At 32.8% G+C, this 19024-nt stretch overlaps 1 protein-coding gene and 1 long non-coding RNA gene across 3 annotated transcripts in view; one reads left to right on the top strand and one right to left on the bottom strand.

Annotated features, from left to right (window-relative positions):
- Nucleotides 1–590, bottom strand: part of LOC143068078 (atypical kinase COQ8B, mitochondrial-like) — a 52267-nt gene extending 51677 nt beyond the window's left edge. Inside the window, exon 1 of one of the 2 annotated variants that reach the window (XM_076241825.1) lies at nt 361–590. The gene's annotated coding sequence lies outside the window, so the exon portion shown is untranslated. The remainder of the gene's footprint in view (nt 1–360) is intronic. The other variant, XM_076241824.1, reaches the window with a different exon arrangement.
- LOC143068081 (uncharacterized) overlaps nt 1–19024 on the top strand; it is a 126156-nt gene that overhangs the window by 13076 nt on the left and 94056 nt on the right. The gene's annotated exons all lie outside the window — the stretch shown is intronic.

Below are 19024 nucleotides of genomic sequence, written 5' to 3'. Positions count from 1 at the left end.
GGTCAGTTTAGACCAATTTTTCTATGATTCCATATGGAATAGAAATCAAATTGGTGTACCTTTATAATAAAGAAGGATAGGGCTACAAAATAAACACAGAATGGACATTTTTGTTTTCATCATAAAAAAACGTAGATGAAAAAACTGTCAAAATAGGTGCAATTTGGGTACCGTCACGTTAAATATAGTTGCAAAGTTGGACGACATATAGTCTTAGACCAAACAGCAACAGAGGCCCCCAGACTCGGCTTGTCTTATATTTTCAATATCAGACAAAAGCTGAATTGAAAATGTGCTTTTTGATCAATCTGATTTGATTATTAGTTTTTGTATTTGACAGTTTTCCTTGCATCAACTTACCTATCCGAAATTATTTGATCAGTAAAACAATGTTTTACCTGTTTACCTTTTTTGTATCTCCAGACTTTTCCGAGCGAGCAGGCAAAACTTTAAATCATTTGAATATAACTTCCAGAATTTAGGTTTAATTTCGACCAACTTATGTTGAATGTGCGTTTTACATAACTGAAGTTTCCACAAGGACAAGCATGTGTGGTTCGTGATTTCGTAAGATCAAAACTTCCGGTCAAAAGTCAAGGTTCCTGGTGCATCGTAATAGTATAGAGCAAAGCTAGACCTGTAATCTGGAGAATCCAGGCGATGAAGATTGTATATTTAAACAAACATCGGAAAAGTGTAAATTCCGAACAATGTAATCGGATAACCGATCAACACTCTGTTAAGGTGGTACCCAGCACTTTTACTATAATTAATTTGGCTCGTTTAATTTCATAAAATTTTGTCAAAGTATTTACTTTGACCCTTTAACAAAATTATAAAAATTTCAAAAATTTGAACCAACCGTTTTGTCAGATAAATTACACTGGTTATATAGCAGTTTGACAAACACTAATTTTGATCATTGAGAAGCTTAATAATCCCTTTACAACACAACGTAATTAAAACGTTAAGGTGGCTCACCCCAATAGTGACCCCCGGTAGATTTTTTTTATTTTCACATATTCTGTAGATTTTTTTATGCTGAATCCAAAAATGCAAAGAAAAAAGGGGGTCACCAGGCTCGTTTTCCCCTCAAATTGAAGCGAAATGTGCGATTTTGACCCTATTTCCAAACATGTCCACCCTATCAACAACAACGGTTACATCAAATTCAAAGACTTTTAAAACCAAGTCCGTATGATTTTTATGTGAAAAAACATTAAAATTTGAAATGTAAACCTTTCCCTTTGTTGTTTTTGACTTAAAAATCCTTTTATTTTCAGATTTATGTCTAATTTATGCATTTTCTAATTTTAGTTTAAGACAAAAAATATTGATTTAATCGATTTTTCGTAAAATTTTCCCGGTAGATTTTTTTTAAAAACAGATATGTCAAAGCTATGAACTTTTTGAGCATTTTAAGGTAAAAAAAAATTGGGGTCACCAGGCTTTTAAAAAAGTTGCAAGCTTTTGTTTAACCCCTCTACCCCATAAGGTCAGATTTCAATGCACTCCATTAATTACTTAATTATGAATTCTTTATTGATGACTTTAATAAATTATTGTTTGAAATTATATCAATAAACGATGGCTGAATAAAAATGTGGTTATCGTATGACTGTTTGTTATCAAAAAGCGAAATTTTGATTATTTTGGTGAAATACGGTAATTTTGTCTGGCGCGAGTTGCTTCCCTGTAATTTAGCGCCATTATCGGACCAGAGGAATTTCAAGATCGCCATTGCCGATCAGCATACTAAATTGATGAACACGACCATGTAAATGCATAACAGACATTGTGGCGTATACACAACGATGAAGGTAGAGTTATTACATAAGAAAACATAGATTTCGATATATTAGGCAGCCAAATGTTATCAGTATCACGAAAAATACAAACTTGGGGGTTGTCTCAAAATACTCGCTACTGTTGAAAATCACTGCGTCTGAAACCTTGCCCGGGCTCAATTTCTGTTCCATGTTTAATATTTATAGCTCGTATTTTATTTTTGTGATTATTTTGGTATTTTTACCCTTTACTTACAAGTTGTAAACATGTCTGGCCAGTTTTGAAAAGTCCGTGTGCAAACGACCGAAGAGGAGGGGATGACATCTAGGCCTACTATGAAGTATAATTGTTACGCTACCGTTAGTGTCAATGAATTGTCTTTTCTAATAATCATTTGTAATATCTAATTTCGTAGCCAAGTTAGGGTCAACTGTATGTGGGGTATCCCATTACTTCCCTCGGGACAGTTTCTACCCTCTAGCCCCAACTATATTTCCCTTCCTTTTTACCCTAAAATTTTCTCCTCTTACTTCAATACTTCCATCTCCTTGCTCCAAGACAAAATTAAAATGACAAAATGTATTTCCAAAATAACCCTTTTCTCTGATCCCTCATTCCCCTGTCTCCTTACCCCTGTCCACCCCCTTAATATTAATGTCCTCCCCCTTAATATTAATGTCCTCCCCCTTAATATTAATGTCCTCAAGGGGTTTGATTGACTTGTTAAGGTCTAGTAATAGTAGTATCAGGGTTAAACATGAGTACAGAGTGTGGCCATAAGTATTTGTCACTTTAGATTTTTATTGTATGTTGTATATAAAACTACTTTTTAAAAAAAAATATTTTGGGGTCATTTTGGATTGAAGCAACCTGGTACCAATAGAAGCAGTGTTGTCACAAGTTTATTTTTTGGTTCTATTTTTTTGTGTGTCTCATTTTCATTATTTCTGTATAGAAATTCGCTATATATTCAACCAAATTAACTTATAAAAAAATGTTTTATGTGTTCTCAAGGGAAAACAAAAACACATGAAAACGAACCTAATTATAATTATCAAATAAACACATATTAATTAAGACCATTCTACTTCTTTTAAGACTCAAAGATAAAAATCCAACCATACATTTGTAAATGCCCTCAAAATAATTTTTTGAAGAAATGTGTTTTTATATGAAATATATATTATACATGTAGCAAAAAAATGCAGGTGACATACTTTTGGCCAGGTACTGTATTTTGAGTTGAAAAAATCATTATTGTTTTGTGAGTAGTATTTTTTAATAAATACAAAATTTGTGTATCCTATATTCCAAACAGGGTACAAAAAGCTGCAGCATAATTTTTTCACGAGGACTGAGCTGCAATGCATTTTCAAAATTGAAGGCAGCCGAACAGTCTTTATTCAACCTATAGAAACATAATCACTATTTACACTTGTTGTGCATGTAATTATATTTTGTTTGCTAGTTATTGATCACCACAAATTCTTAATTATTTTTACACCATAGCGGCAGGGGCATTAAGTTTTATCCTTGCATTGTCAGTCTTATCAAACTTACATGTATCAAACGTCCCAAATTTGGTTTCTGTTCTCTAACTTCAGTTTTCCTCTACCAATGTCATTAAATTAATACACAATTAATGCATATATATGCTTGTTACCAACAAACACACATGAAGTTTGAATTTTTGGTGAGGTAGCTTTTACTATTCTAGAGTTATGCCCCTTTACAAATTGAAAAATTGCTAAATTTTTGTTCCTTTCTTTAACACAAGTTTGCTCAATCTAAATGTTCTGAAACTTATATGCAATGCTTACTATAACAAAACTCAGATCAAGTACAAATTTGGGTGGTGTCACTCTGTTCATTCTTTATATGCAAGCGGCTGCTCATCTGTTTTCCCCATTATGAATTAGTCTACATCTATATACTTTTGAATGTCAATAATTGTTGATTTTCTGACAGAATTACTCTGATATTTAATTTCAGGTTGCAAGTTCATTTGTACATGTACATGCAAATGCAAGAACTGATCTTGGAATGTTCAACTGTACTTGGAAACTATTGGCAAAGTACTGACAGAATTTTATGAGAAGCCAGTATCATGTAGTCTTGCAAACCGGAATCTATGTGCTGAAACTTAAGAACAACATTTTACGATGTACATGTATATGCAATATGTGTTGCCACAGTCCACTTGAGGAGCTTAGATCAACTATAAATTGGAACTACATGTATATGCTTTAGTGCTGTCAAAATCCTTTAAAAAAATCCAATCAAAAGGACCTACTTCACCTAACTGTCCCAATGAGGAATACAGATCATATATATATTGAGTCTTATAAAAAAAAAACAGTGAAGGAGAATAAAAATAATGAAAATATAGAGCTGATCAGCTAATTATTGTACATGTACATGATGTATAAATGGCAACAATACTTGCATGTAAACTAGTACATTGAAATTAACAATATTAATAAAATGTTTTATAAATTTGATCTCATAGACATTTGAGGAATAAAATCAATAACTTTTCCAAAAAATTGATTTAGTTGAGCCTTTTTTTTTACGCCTGTTTTCAGTACGTATTATGGTATACCATTGACTGTCCGGTTTGTATGGTTCATTGGTCAACAGTAAGTCCTCTTTTAAAATGCTTTATTGTGTAATCAATAGGTCATCTTGATGTATATTTGGTGTATGAAATGATTATTAAATGTATTATAACAAATTAAAACATCAAATAAGAGAATGTGATATGATTGTAAATGAGACACAAGAGACCAAATAACACAGAAATAACTATACATGTAGGTCACCATTAGGACTTCAACAATGAGTAAAACCTATTCTGCATAGTTGGTTTTAAAGGCCTTGAAATGATAAATGAACAATTTAAAACAATTCAAATGAGAAAACTATTGGGTGATTTTATGTCCAAACAATGAACGAAAAATAAATATGTCTGTCTTGCAGGGTTTATCTGAACTTAACTTCATTTCATGGCTTTGTCTGTTTCTTGAATTCTAAATATGTTTCAAAATATTTGGTTGATGGGATGATTGTTAAAGAGTCCGACATATGGTGCGGGCTCATTGGTTGATTATATTGCGAATAACTGAAGCCAACCCCGCTTTGGCAGTCATTCCCCACATTGTCACTGGAGAAATAAAATAACTAAGAAAAAAATTTCCTGTAGATATGCACATCTACATAGTATGTCCTTATTATCTAAAAAGTTTTCATGAAATTCTGTTGGGCGGTTTGAGAGGAGTTGTGATGACAAGAAACAAGACTGACTGACGGACGGACGGACGGGTCAAAAACATTATACCTTGTGCAACTTCGTTGTTTCATCATTGTTTATGAGGCAACTCTTCACCAAAGACGAATTTACATAGAAGATAACAATTATGTCCCCGTACAATTACCAAAAACCCATACCTGTATACCACATAGTCAAACAAATAAAAGTCCCAAAAATTACTTTTTTTATATATTGCAAATAATGAAAATTTAATTTGTGCATACTGAATGGTCACTGGCAAATATTTCAAGCATAATACGGATGAGAACTCAACATACAGACAAGTATCAATTATGAAAGTTATGCAAAGTAAGAGGAGCTATTTATATGGACTGCCATAAGAAAATGTCATTAATTATCATGATTATGCTTGGTGCATGTATGATCATGTATAGGCAAAATTCCCCCTTTTGACCCTACGAGGCTTCGTATGTATACATCCAGCTGTATGAACATTCTGTCTAAGCAAGGGATTATCTGTCAGATTAGTCATATTTCTATGTAAACCATACGATATGAAAAAAAGCAGATGTGGTATGATTGCCAATGAAACAACTATCCACCAAAGTTTAAATTTGAAATTCAATATTATAAATAAAAAACATCATCTCCTTTTATCATCACCCATAGATCGATGATTAGTTATACATTTCTTTGCCACGGTAAGATCAAATCAGTGTTCACAAACAAAATTGTCATTCACATTTTTTGCCGCAATGTCATCACTCCACTATATTTTTTTAATCAAGAACTTTCCTTATTACCTTACCTTTTAAAAAAGCATGTCAAAAATTAAGATAGAAGCCACAGTTTGCCAACATCACCGGCTAATATAGCGTTCCTGTGTACTGGGCGGAGTTTCAAAATTACCATCCAAACTTTTCCTGAACCTAGTAATAGTATAGATTTTTTTTATACATAAAGTCGATCTTTAGTAGTGTTTGTGACTGCCCAACACGCTGCGGGTGTTCATAGCAAAATCTCGACATGGTGAAACCAAAAATTTTGCGGTCCTCCGCAAAGCATGCAGTATTGAGGAATTATATCATAGGTCGGAATACTAGGCCAGTCCTGATTACTTTTGACAGTGGTGGATCCAGGGGGGGGGGGGGGTCCGGGGGTTGGAACCCCCCTTTTTTGGACGATCAATGCTTTTGAATGGGGAAATATAGTTAGAACACCCCCCTTTTTGTCCTGGATTGGGCCCGATTGATCAATTTTCATCTTCACGAAAAGGCGGAAAACAGCAAATTATTGAAGTGTCGTTTTATTTCTGCAGGAAAACAAATAATCATTTTAGTGAAATAAGTTGCTGGATCCATTAGTCTATTATAATAAAAGAGGAACGGAAGATACCAACGGGACAGTCAAACTCATAAATCTAAAACAAATAATAACACTTGCTTTGATTCAATTATTAAAGTTTTAAAGCTGATGTTTCTTTTTTTTTAAATTTGAACTCGGTTGACATATTGATAGATACAACAGAAAATTGCAAATCAACAAAATAACAATAGCAAAATAAGTAATAGAAAAAATCATAAAAGTAGAAAACATTGGCCCCGAGGTCTTAGATTATAGGACTTAGTCTTATGTTCAGGAACTCATGGAATTGTGATACGAGAAAATTTATCAGAAGATTTTCGTGCTAATTTTTTGATAAGGTAAACAAATCTTTAAATGAAAATGTTAGGTGTGCCTGTCAAGTATTAAGTCTATTAGAAAATTGGCATGTTCAAATTTGTTTAGGGGAAAATAAAAAAATATTTAACTATAATTATCAAAAAATTTTGCAGTGTAAAAATATATCGCATAATCGGGAATAAACTCCTAAAAATACTTGGAAATAAAGAGATTTATGACAGAAACAAACTGTTATAAAACGCCAAACGGATAGCTTGAAAATGAACCCGACCCGATTCCTTTACAGCATACTATACGGGTTTTACCTGTCAGTTTTTAAAGCTGTACGATGCCATGCAGTTGTTTACATCGCTAGCATTTGTTTACAGTTAATCATTGCGTCATTGGCAAAACATTTTCAAAAATAAATCTCCAAGACATCAATTAATTCAACCGGTATTTAAGTGAATTCAAAATATGGTACGAAACGGGACCCAAGGGGCGACCGTGTAAGATGCGAATGCGTTTTGGGAGCGAAGCGGCACCGTCGACGTCATATACATGTGACTTTGTCCGTATTTATATATTCTTTTTTTTCAAATGTTATGCTTAAATCATGTATATTTCTCTCCTTTTAGACTTTTATGCGAAAAATGAAGAAAGCACTCTGAATTTCTGACCGTTCGTATTTTCTGTTTTGAAGAACGTTTTGTACACTTGTTTACATCGTCAAGGGTGCTTTCATACACGCCCGCGTTCCAAGGTCGTCAAAGCTATTTTTGAGAAGACCCCTGAAAGCGACCGTTTCCAAGGTACTCGTCGTACGAAACATGCGTTAAAATATGCGCATTGTTAAAGGGCCGAGCCACCTTAAGCTGACTTTACAGAGTTATCTCCCTGTAGTGTTAGGAACCACCTTAAAAATAGTTTCATTTTTATTTAGGATTTTTTATAATTTATCAGATGACATGCATTTACCTGTATATCATATCCATATCACAATCTGAGTCTCATGTGCTGATTGATTGGTTCAAAGAAAATAAGAATCTTAGATGCAGGCAAATCCTGCATGATAAATTTCAAGGGAAAAGAACCTTTGCAAAAAATCAAGCAAAATATTGTATCATGTGAAGAAACAGTAAAGTTACTTGGAATTGATATTGGTTACCAACTAAAATTTGATGCACATATATGTAACTTGTGTAGAAAGGCATCACAACAGCTGAATGCAGTTCTCAAGAGAATTGGTCAATTCTCAAAAGAAGAAAAGAAAAAATTTATTATAATTTTTTTTGTTAACTATCTTCTAGTAACAGTTTATCCTAGGTGTTTGTCAAAATAAAATGTTTCGTGTCACTCTTTAAGGTAGATGGGGTGTCTAAATTATAATCCATAGAATCTTTTAATAATTTGTCAAAATGTAGTTCATATCCTGCTTGTTTAAAAACATTAATAAAAAGAATGGGTCACCGGACTTATTTTCACACTACAGGTTGTGCAAAATTGTCAAGATTTTGTATAGATTATGCATGGAAAACCCAATTTTCCGCCATGAAACGCAAACCACACTATAGAATTTTGAGATAAAATATGAGGAGATAGCTCCAATATTATGCTTTCAGATAAGAAAAAGAAAAAATGGGGGTCACCGGACCAGTTTTTTTGCTATATGTAAAAATGGGTAAATTCCTAACACATTCTATTGTAAAAGTAACACTATCTGAATTATCTGCCCTTGCATTTGAGTTGCCTCCCCTTATTTGACAAAGTTGAAAAAAAAAAAGAATCAAACAAAAGAATTCTTTTTTTTGTAAAATACAATCATAAATATGATCAAACATGGCATTTTCTATATTATAATGAAAATTCTTACACATGAATTACCTACTACTATAAAAATTTGCACATTTCATCAAAGATTTAGACCTTGTTTTCTAGTATTTCAAAATCCAAGATGGAGGAAGACACCCTATCTACCTTAAATAATATTTTTTTTATTAAGAAATTTTGAAACAATCATATCGAAATATCACCAAAGAAAATAACAGAATCAAAATCAGAATAATTTATTATAGTGTCACATACCAATATAAACACAATGAGTACATAATTACATAATATGCAATTAAAATTTAAATATTACAATTAAAATATTGGTACCCAGGGATAATTACTGACTTATGAGACACTTTAAAGATATAACACATATTATAAAACAAGTTAAAACTAATGTACTAAAATATTACTGTACACAATGTCTTCTTCGATAAAACATTTGATACAAAGTTTTACCTAAAGATGGTTGAATAGCATCATTTGACATTAAAGAAATGAATTTGTCCTGTAAATCAAGATGGTTAAAAGAATTAAAAGAATCACAAATATCACCCTATTTTTTCATTAAATCATATCTTAAATCTGCATAAAAATCGCACTCTAATAAAAACATGTTTTTCATCCTCTACACAATTATCTGTACAATATATACAAGTACGCTCATTTAAAGGAATTTTTGGCTTGGTGTATCTACCCGTTTCAACTGCCATTGGTAAAGAGCCACTTATAAAATTTGATAAAACACGTCTATGCTGCCTGTTAAGAACTAATTTCACATAAGAACTAAATTCTAAAACATGTTTATACTCTCAGTCTCTATAAATACGTAATTTATTACCATTACATTGATTTCTGTCATTAAACAATTTTTCAACCCACTCATTTTTATCTTTTTCACAGAGTTTAGATTTGATCTCTTGCAGTTTATGTTTGATAGAAAAAGTATCATCAATAACATTTTCAATACCTAAAATTTGTGCTTTCTTTATGCAGTTTTTATCCCGGCATGACCTAGAACAATCCTTACTCCACACATGAACCTTATATGTAAGCCTTGTATCGTAAGTTTTGCTCACTCTAAGAAAAAGACGAAAAGTTTCCAAAATTTGTGCTGATTTCGTACTTGTAAGTTCCATATCACCTTGAATGGCTATATTTGACGCATTTGAAGCACTTCCTAAGAATAACCGACATGCTTTGTTCTGTAAATAACAGAAACATCAGAGATTCTAAATCAAAAATTAAATTTAACTAAGAAAAGTCTTACTATACAAATCGCCTTGGATGCAACATTTCCATATACATCATCCGCCATTTTGAAAAATCCCGAAATATTCACTTTATTCAGAGACATATATACACATGTGTATATATGTCTCTGCTTTATTTAAATTGATTTTTGACAGAAAATGACCAGAAATCAAACTGTTTTAAATAGTATTTTTCGCCAGATATATGTTTTAATATACTTAATCGATTTGCAAACTTTTAATTTTATTAACGGAATTACTGTATTTATTGTACAAGTGACATGGGTCCCGGTACATTTAGCATTGAGTCGACGGAGAAAAGTGAGAAAAAGTTGATATTTTTACGGGGGTAAAATGACAGATTTTAATAAAACATTAAACTGTTAGGACCAACATTGTTTGCTATAAATATGTTTGAATATCACGGATTGATTTGCAAAAGTTAGAAAACGAGTCCAGTTAATGAGAAAATGAATCTTTATTGAAGCACCTGTGCATTTTATATGGGGTAATATATAACAAAATGGCGGGTTTTATACGTCACAAAAGTCACGTGATGTCTGACTTAGTATGATATGTTCTCAAAAGATTGGATATTTTTATGCCCCACCTACGATAGTAGAGGGGCATTATGTTTTCTGGTCTGTGCGTCCGTCCGTCCGTCTGTCTGTCCGTTCGTCCGTCCGTCTGTCCCGCTTCAGGTTAAAGTTTTTGGTCAAGGTAGTTTTTGATGAAGTTTAAGTCCAATCGACTTCAAACTTAGTACACATGTCCCCTATGATATGATCTTTCTAATTTTAATGCCAAATTAGAGTTTTTACCCCAATTTCACGGTCCAATGAACATGGAAAATGATAGTGCGAGTGGGGCATTCGTGTACTGAGGACACATTCTTGTTTTAAACAGATTTAATAAACTGACAATTTTTCATACTTTTATTTTTGCCCTTTGGCTTGATATTTTTGTACAGAGATGAATTCTGAAAAACAATTGAAAAAAAACAAGAGAGAGCATTAAGATTTGTATATGACGACTACTTATCATCCTCTGAAACTCTTCTTGAGAACGCAAAGGTTCCAACCCTACAAGTAAGACGCATCAGGACAATGGCACTTGAGATTTATAAAATTTTAAATAATTTGGTTCCTTTATGTTTACAAAATTTACTCCAAATTAAACACACTAAATATTCTTTTAAATACAGTAATCATGATTTTGGAAATACTACAGGTTAGAACTACCTCATATGGAAATTAAATCTTTTTGTTTTGCTGCTGCTACTTTATGGAATAGCTTACCATACCATTTCAGGACTGTTAACAGCTTCTGATATTTTAAAAGTTTTGTTCAGTCCTGGAGTGGAACGGAATGTTTTTTTTTATGCCCCACCTACGATAGTAGAGGGGCATTATGTTTTCTGGTCTGTGCCTCCGTTCGTCCGTCCGCTTCAGGTTAAAGTTTTTGGTCAAGGTAGTTTTTGAAGAAGTTGAAGTCCAATCAACTTGAAACTTCGTACACTTGTTCCCCATGATATGATCTTTCTAATTTTAATGCCAAATTATAGTTTTGACCCCAATTTCATGGTCCACTGAACATAGAAAATGATAGTGCGAAGTTCAGGTTAAAGTTTTTGGTCAAGGTAGTTTTTGATGAAGTTAAAGTTACATCAACTTGAAACTTAGTACACATGTTGCCTATGATATGATCTTTCTAATTTTAATTCCAAATCACGGTCCACTGAACATAGAAAATGATAGTGCGAGTGGGGCATTCGTGTACTATGGGCACATTCTTGTTCTGTAGAGTGTTACAGTATTTATGCTTTTTATGCTGCATTAACAGCTTGCATTGCAACTGAAATTTTGTTTTTACATTTTAAAATTTGAAAAAATATTTTTTAAACTGCAAATATTTAAAACTTTAGTGTTTCATATATATATGTATTTCGCAAGATCATCGACATGCATATGCTATTGCTCAGAGTAATTTTTTGATGCTGCTTTTTATTATTTATTTCGCATGCTGCAAGCCTTGTTTTATTTCTTATTGCATATGTTTTTATATTCTGTGAAAAGCTCATTAGAGCATATATTTGTACTCTTTGTCAATATGCCAAATCAAAATAAAGTTTTACTTACTTTTTTATATGTAGTTCATACAAAGAATGGGGCCTGAGGAATACATCAAAATCTTTACATAGTTTAACGTGACGATGGCTCTTATTCTAGATTGAGACTACTATAACACAGTTCTAGACAATGTACGAATATATATGTTTAATAATTGAACGCTCCACAGTGACTTACTTATCTAAATGGACCATTAGTCTGAACCAATGAAGACAGTTTAGCTTATACTTTAGTCAAGCATGAAGTTAGCCACAAATTCAGATAATAAATGCCTGTACTTTATTATTGGAAATTTACTTCCATACATTTGTAGGAAGAAATTTTTTTTGATATTATAGTATTTATTCCCAGAACTTCGATCATATAATGAATGTTTCTAGAACTTTATTTATCTAATAGCAAAGATAACTATTTCTGGTACATTTACAATATAGCCAATATTCCAATAGGCCTGGAACTTTTAACATATATATCATATATACAAAAAAAAACATTCCTAGAACTTGTATAATATAACAAATATTTCTAGAAGTTTAATAAAATAACAACTATTCTGGGTAGAACATTTATAATATAAGAAGTTTCCTAAAACTTTTACAATATAGCAAATATTCCTGGAACTTTAATTATATAAAACGTAATATTCCAAAGAACTTTTAGCATATGCCAAAAGTTGGGAACTTTCCTTATATACTATTTTATCCATTGTGAAGGAAATTTTCTTATAGCATTGGATATAATATTACACCAGAAAAGTTCCCAATTGAACATTTATTATATGCTAAAAGTTCTTTGGAACAAATATTATGGGGGAACTTATATTCTGTCACACATTACCTTGAAACTATTGTTGTGCTATATTATCGTAACTTGATAATGGAACGAATCATATCAAAACTGAGTGGCCCTGAAGACTAAGTAATCTGACATAATCATGTAGTCAACGATTGACTTTTTTACATGAGTAAGACCGTTAGTTTTATCGTTTGAATTGTATAACATTGTCATTTCGAGGCCTTTTATAGCTGACTATGCGGTATGGGCTTTGCTCATTGTTGAAGGCCATACGGTGACCTATAGTTGTTAATCTCTGTGTCATTTTGGTCTTTTGTGGAGAGTTATAAGTATCTATCTGAGATTACAATAACGTAACAGTAGACTCAGTTTCTAGGTGTACGAAATAACATCTACAAGAAAAAGCTATTTGACATATTTTCAAAAGAGTGGCGAACGATATTAAGGTGTTTTCATTTGATCACTTGTCATATTCTGTGTATGTTAAAGTTCGTAATTTTTAATTTATATGACAACTTTTATCCTAAACTTTCATACTCAATACTTATACAAATAAATGTTAGTTTTTGTATCGTGCGAATTGCAGTCTCAATATGACAAATAATGAATACATTCCAATTTAAAGTCATAATAAACGAGTGACCGGTGAAAAATAATGTTATTCTAATTCTTGAACTAATGCATACACACATTCTGTGCACGATTTTATCTGGGTTTTTTTTTTGGTCACTGTTGTGAAAATATGGCAGTGTTTTGAAGCCGAAGTTTAACGATTGTCACCTGTTTGTCAACAATAAACAAAAAAGGTATGGATATTGAGCACGTGTTTAACATTTACATGTACAATCAGATAATAGTTTATTTTTAAGACATCCATGCGTATTGCGATCACCGGATTTTTACGAGATGGGTGTCACTGAGGTCCCCTTGCATACAGAAAATATTTATATTTATCAAAGTTGTACATATATCGATGCTAGTTTGTTTTGTTTGGTAAGGAACATGTGTTTATGCTATTTATAGAAAGGTCTGTTGGATTGGATATATAAAGTATGCGGGAAGAATTTCATGCACGGGTGGTTTGATAGTAGTTAAAGTCATTCAAGTCATTGCGGTCAAGTGCTCTAGATGCTTTTTTCGAATTCTTACAATTTAATACATTTAGTATGGAAAATTCTGAAAATGAAGAGACTATTCCTAATACCCGTAGAAAATACCAATGCAACTGTAACTAGTGCTACTGATCGTAGTTTTCGTGTCTACTAGGAGAACAACACTGGACCTAAATCCACAGACATCTGCTTTTGTTGCCAGACGATGGGTCACTGGAGACTAAACTGTTCAAAGTTGAACAACCCAACAAGTTGCGGAGGAAGATATGAATGATAAGTATTATTTTGATTTTGTTGCCAGTGATAAACGTCATTTAAAAGAGCAGTTAAATACTTAACAACTGGATTCATATGAATATGAGCAATCTATTAGGGTACAATCTATTAAAGGTAGACGGAAAAAAAAAATAAAAAAAATATTTCGATTATTGAAAAATGATAGAAGCAAATTCATATGTGTTAGACATTATTTTAGACGGATATGCTATTCTTTTTAGTAAAAACAATAAATCTGCTATTGATAATGAAAAAAAATTGTATCACGAGCTATTGCTGATCTTTTGGTTAATGATTGTATTAAAGAAGTTAAAACCAGACCTCATGTTATAAATCCGTTAACAATTTCGATATATATATGTTTTCCCTTTTATTAGTGCATGCTTTTAGCCGGGGGATCACCGGCTGAGTAATTTCTATGTCGCCTGTCATAGGTAATGTAACCAGATTAATAACTAGAAATTTGTATAGATTGATTGAGTCACGTGTTTCATGGGACTATCGTTTTATCTTGACTGAGGGTATAGGGAAACATAAAATTTTGCTTTAAATTCGAAATGTTTTCAGAGTATACAATACAATATTTTATTTTAAAATTAAAGGGCCCAATAAGAGCATAACATCAATAAAGTCTTGACATAAACATTACAGAGTGATTAAAAAAACATAAAATATAGTTCAAATGCATGAGGAAAGGGTCAGTGGTCAAGGGGAGATAATTTTTTCAGTATAAGGTTCCATATATAATTGTGTATTCGCAAGGCCGTAACTACCCTTGAGGCAAGTGAGGCAATTGCCTCACTAAAATTTCCACACTGATTATTTTTTCTATACATGATCAATATAATAGTCATTTGTTGTTCTGTCTCAACCTTAATTTCTATATAACTTGTCATCATTCCTTTTAAACTATTCTTCCTGGATATAACTCAGCATCTCAACGGGTGATGTTTCTCGATAACATTAACCTAGTGACGATAGTCATCATGGATCTCTAGTTAAACACAGGTTCTTGCAGAAAAGGAAAAGCGACACCGAAGGTAAAGAAGGAATAATTCTAGTAAACTAGTTTTTTTGTGAACAGAGTCTGAGTATTGCATATAACTTCATTAGAACAATCCAAAAACGATAAGTAGACTGACAAATCAAGTACTGGTCTTCGGAAGGGGACAGTCCTGTCTGCGTATTCATTTCTCCGTTTAACCAACTTTTGACAAATCAAGTCATCGCAAGGGGGCAGTCCTGTCTGCGTATTCATTTCACGAACTTTAATCTTTCTCTTTACAGATAAATAAAATATAAATAATATGAAACATGCATGGATTAGTTTCTATCCATGTTTCTTTAACCTTAAAAATTGAAAGAATATCCCATATTCCAATTTGATATTATTGAGGAATGGTAGAACCTTTAACACAGGATTTTGTCTTTACTTATTTGGGACTACGGAATTTCGTTTATTTATATTCAGGGTTTCGGAATCGGACACCCCATACCCCTGACCCCTAAATTTATAGATTCTGGAACTAAAATACCACCAACTATTTCCAGAAATAATTTGAAATTATGGACCTACATGTAAACGTCAAAAACTCCATTCCAATTCCCCTGTACCCATAGCATATATGATCACTCTATAGATAGAATCATATACTACATTTATCTTATCTCATTCTATCCCTAGTTTGTCTACTCTTTGTCAGCATAAAAGCGAGTTTAATATTTTGTAACTGCAACTGTTTGATGGTGCTTACAAGAAAGCTTAATTCCCTTTTGCAAACAAAAATGTTACTACCGATGGTGCTACCGAATTGCTGATGGAAGGAATTGGAAGAAGACATTGATCATTGCGTTGATGATAATGTGCTACCTTTAGAAACACACACTGCCCTGAAACGACTGAAAACTTGGAAAAAGAGCATGTATGAGTGGCGAGAGATTGTGCGGGCTTGCCATGTTCATCGCAATAAGGATATCAGCAGACCAAGTTGTGATTCTGAAACAATTTGACTGAACCGGCCATAGAAAAATTTGGCAAACTCTACTGAATCGATGTTTGTTCTATGTTCTGGCAGCAGACTCAAATCAGTGATATTTGAATGATTATCTTACATATAAATTTAAATAAAGTTTTTAAAAATTTGGTGTTAGTAAAAGTCTTAGAATATGAAAAATTTATATAAAAAGTGTCCAAATTCAAAACATTATCAAACTCTCTAAAAATGCCTAGAATGCAGGATTTTGCACCATTCATTTCATACCCTCCAAAAAAATTTTTCGCCTCGCTTCGCTCGGCTCAATTATTTTGCCTCACTAAAATAAGATGCCTAGTTACGGCCTTGATTCGGGTGCTAGCAGTTTTGCTTATGGGGCTTATTTATGTGACTATGTCTATTAGAGAATCAGGTGTTCATTTTTAATTTTTTTTTTTAAATGTGGACTGGTTGAGGGACAGGATTAAGTTTGATATGGAGAGAAAAGAAAGCTATAGAATTATGTATAGATACTAATCAAGGTCAATTATTCATGCGGGAATGTCTTGAAGTGGTTTACGGGCAGTCAGAATTGTGTGGGTGTAGTGGAGCCAGGTAGTGGTAAAAACGCAACTACATAGTTGGCGATGTCAATATTTTCTAGTTGTGTAAAGAATTCTATTAATTTAGATATTGAATGGATACCTAGAGATAAAAATGTTAAAGCAGATGTTATAAGCAAGGTTTTTTGATTTTGACGATTGAGGCGTCGGTTTTCATTTTGAATTGATAGATTATATGTATGGACCTCATTCAGTTGATAGATTTGCTGACAGTGATAACAAGAAAATTGAATTATTTTATTCTAGATGTTATACACCAGGTTCATCAGGTATGATTGCGTTTTGTTTTGACTGGAAGGATGACAACAATTGGTTGTTCCCCCTATACATTTAGTATGTATAGTTATTAAACATTATATTGCGCCATTTTTGGTCTTGTTATATCAGAATAATTTGTTATGCCAACATTGTGTGGCCGAGATGCTTGAATTCAATGATACTAAAGACAATTTTATTCATGGTCCTTAAAAGAAACCATTGTCTGGTTCAAATGATTTGAAAGGCACTGTAATTGCTGTACCCATTGTGATCTAATATTGATATAATTGATTGGTTTTGAATAATGATAAATCTTCTTTACTTTGTGTAGTTTGTTATGGTTTATGTATTTTGTACTAAACATTATTGTCTAGTATAACATTATAGATATGCTGCTTGGCTAGAGTAACGCTTAAGATATGCCGCTAGGCTAGAATAACAATATAAACATGCCGCTTGGCTAGAATGACAATATTTACGGGTGGCCATTTGGCTAAAATAACAATATAGATTGCCACTTGGCTAAAATAACATTACCGATATATAGCCGCTTGGCTAGAATAACATTACAGATTGACGCTTGGCTAGAATGACAATATTTACAGGTTGCCGCTTGGCTTGAATGACAATATTTACAGGTTGCCGCTTGGCTAGAATGACAATATTTACAGGTGGCCGCTTGGCTAGAATGAAAATATTTACAGGTGGCCGCTTGGCTGAAATATCAATATAGATTGCCGCTTGGCTTAAATAACTATACAGATTGCCGCTTGGCTAGAATAAAAATACAGAATGCCGCTTGGCTAGTATAACATAACAGATTGCCGCTTGGCTGGAATAACAATACAGATTGCCGCTTGGCTAGTATAACATAACAGATTGCCGCTTGGCTGGAATAACATAACAGATTGCCGCTTGGCTAGAATAACAATACAGATTGCCGCTTGGCTATAATAACTATATAGATTGCCGTTTGGCTTAAATACCAATACAGATTGCCGCTTGGCTAGGGTGACGCTTAAGATATGCCGCATGGCTTGAATATAAATACAGATTGCCGTTTGGCCGGAGTAACACTTTTTAAGATATGCTGCATGGCTAGAATAACAATAAAAATTGCCGCTTGGCTAGAATAACAATAAAAATTGCCGCTTGGCTTAAATAACAATACAGATTGCCGCTTGGCCAGATTTAAGCTTAAGGTATGCAGCATGGTTAGAATAACAATACAGATTGTTGGTCGACTAGAGTTACGCTTACGATATGTCACATGGCTAGAATAACAATACAAATTACCGTTTGGCTATAATAACTTTATAGATTGCCGCTTGGCTTAAATAACAATATAGATTGCCGCTTGGTTAGGGTAACGATTAAGATATGCCGCCTGGCTATAATAAATATATAGATTGCCGCTTGGCTTAAATGATAATACAGATTGCCGCTTGGCTAGAGTAGTGCTTAAGATATGCCGCATAGCTAGAATAACAATATGCAGATTGCCACTTGGCTATAATAACTAAACAGATTGCCGCTTGGTTAAATAACAATACAGGTTGCAGCTTGGCTAGAATAACAATACGGATTACCACTTAGCTAGAATATCATTGAAGGTATGTTGATTGATTAGAATACAAAAATAAAAATACCGCTTGGACAGAAAAACAACATGTACGCTGAATCAATACCGCTGGGCTACATGACACTGCTTGTTCAAAGTCAATGTAATGTATTTGAATGTTACATGTCGAAGGTCTGTAATATGCCATAACTTCATAAGATTTACTCTTTACACTATAATACTAAACTAATTTATTTTGAATATAGGTTTTTTATACGGATGAATTATTTTATAATTATGGTTTCAAAGCTTGGTGCATAGTTGGTGTAAACATGACAGATAGATTTATCCGAATCTGCTAAATATGGATATGTGAAGGAAAACATTATTACTCAATTATCTATATCTCAGAATTAAGGTATTTAATTATAATAAACTGATCATACATTTGCCCGATCTTTGTTTTTTCGAAAATGCACTTGACTTTTGC

Source organism: Mytilus galloprovincialis, chromosome 3 (assembly GCF_965363235.1).
Source record: "Mytilus galloprovincialis chromosome 3, xbMytGall1.hap1.1, whole genome shotgun sequence".
In the NCBI taxonomy this organism is placed as follows: Eukaryota; Metazoa; Mollusca; class Bivalvia; order Mytilida; family Mytilidae; genus Mytilus; species Mytilus galloprovincialis.
The sequence above is the reverse complement of the archived record's forward strand: the minus strand, read 5'-3'. Positions and strand labels throughout refer to the sequence as shown.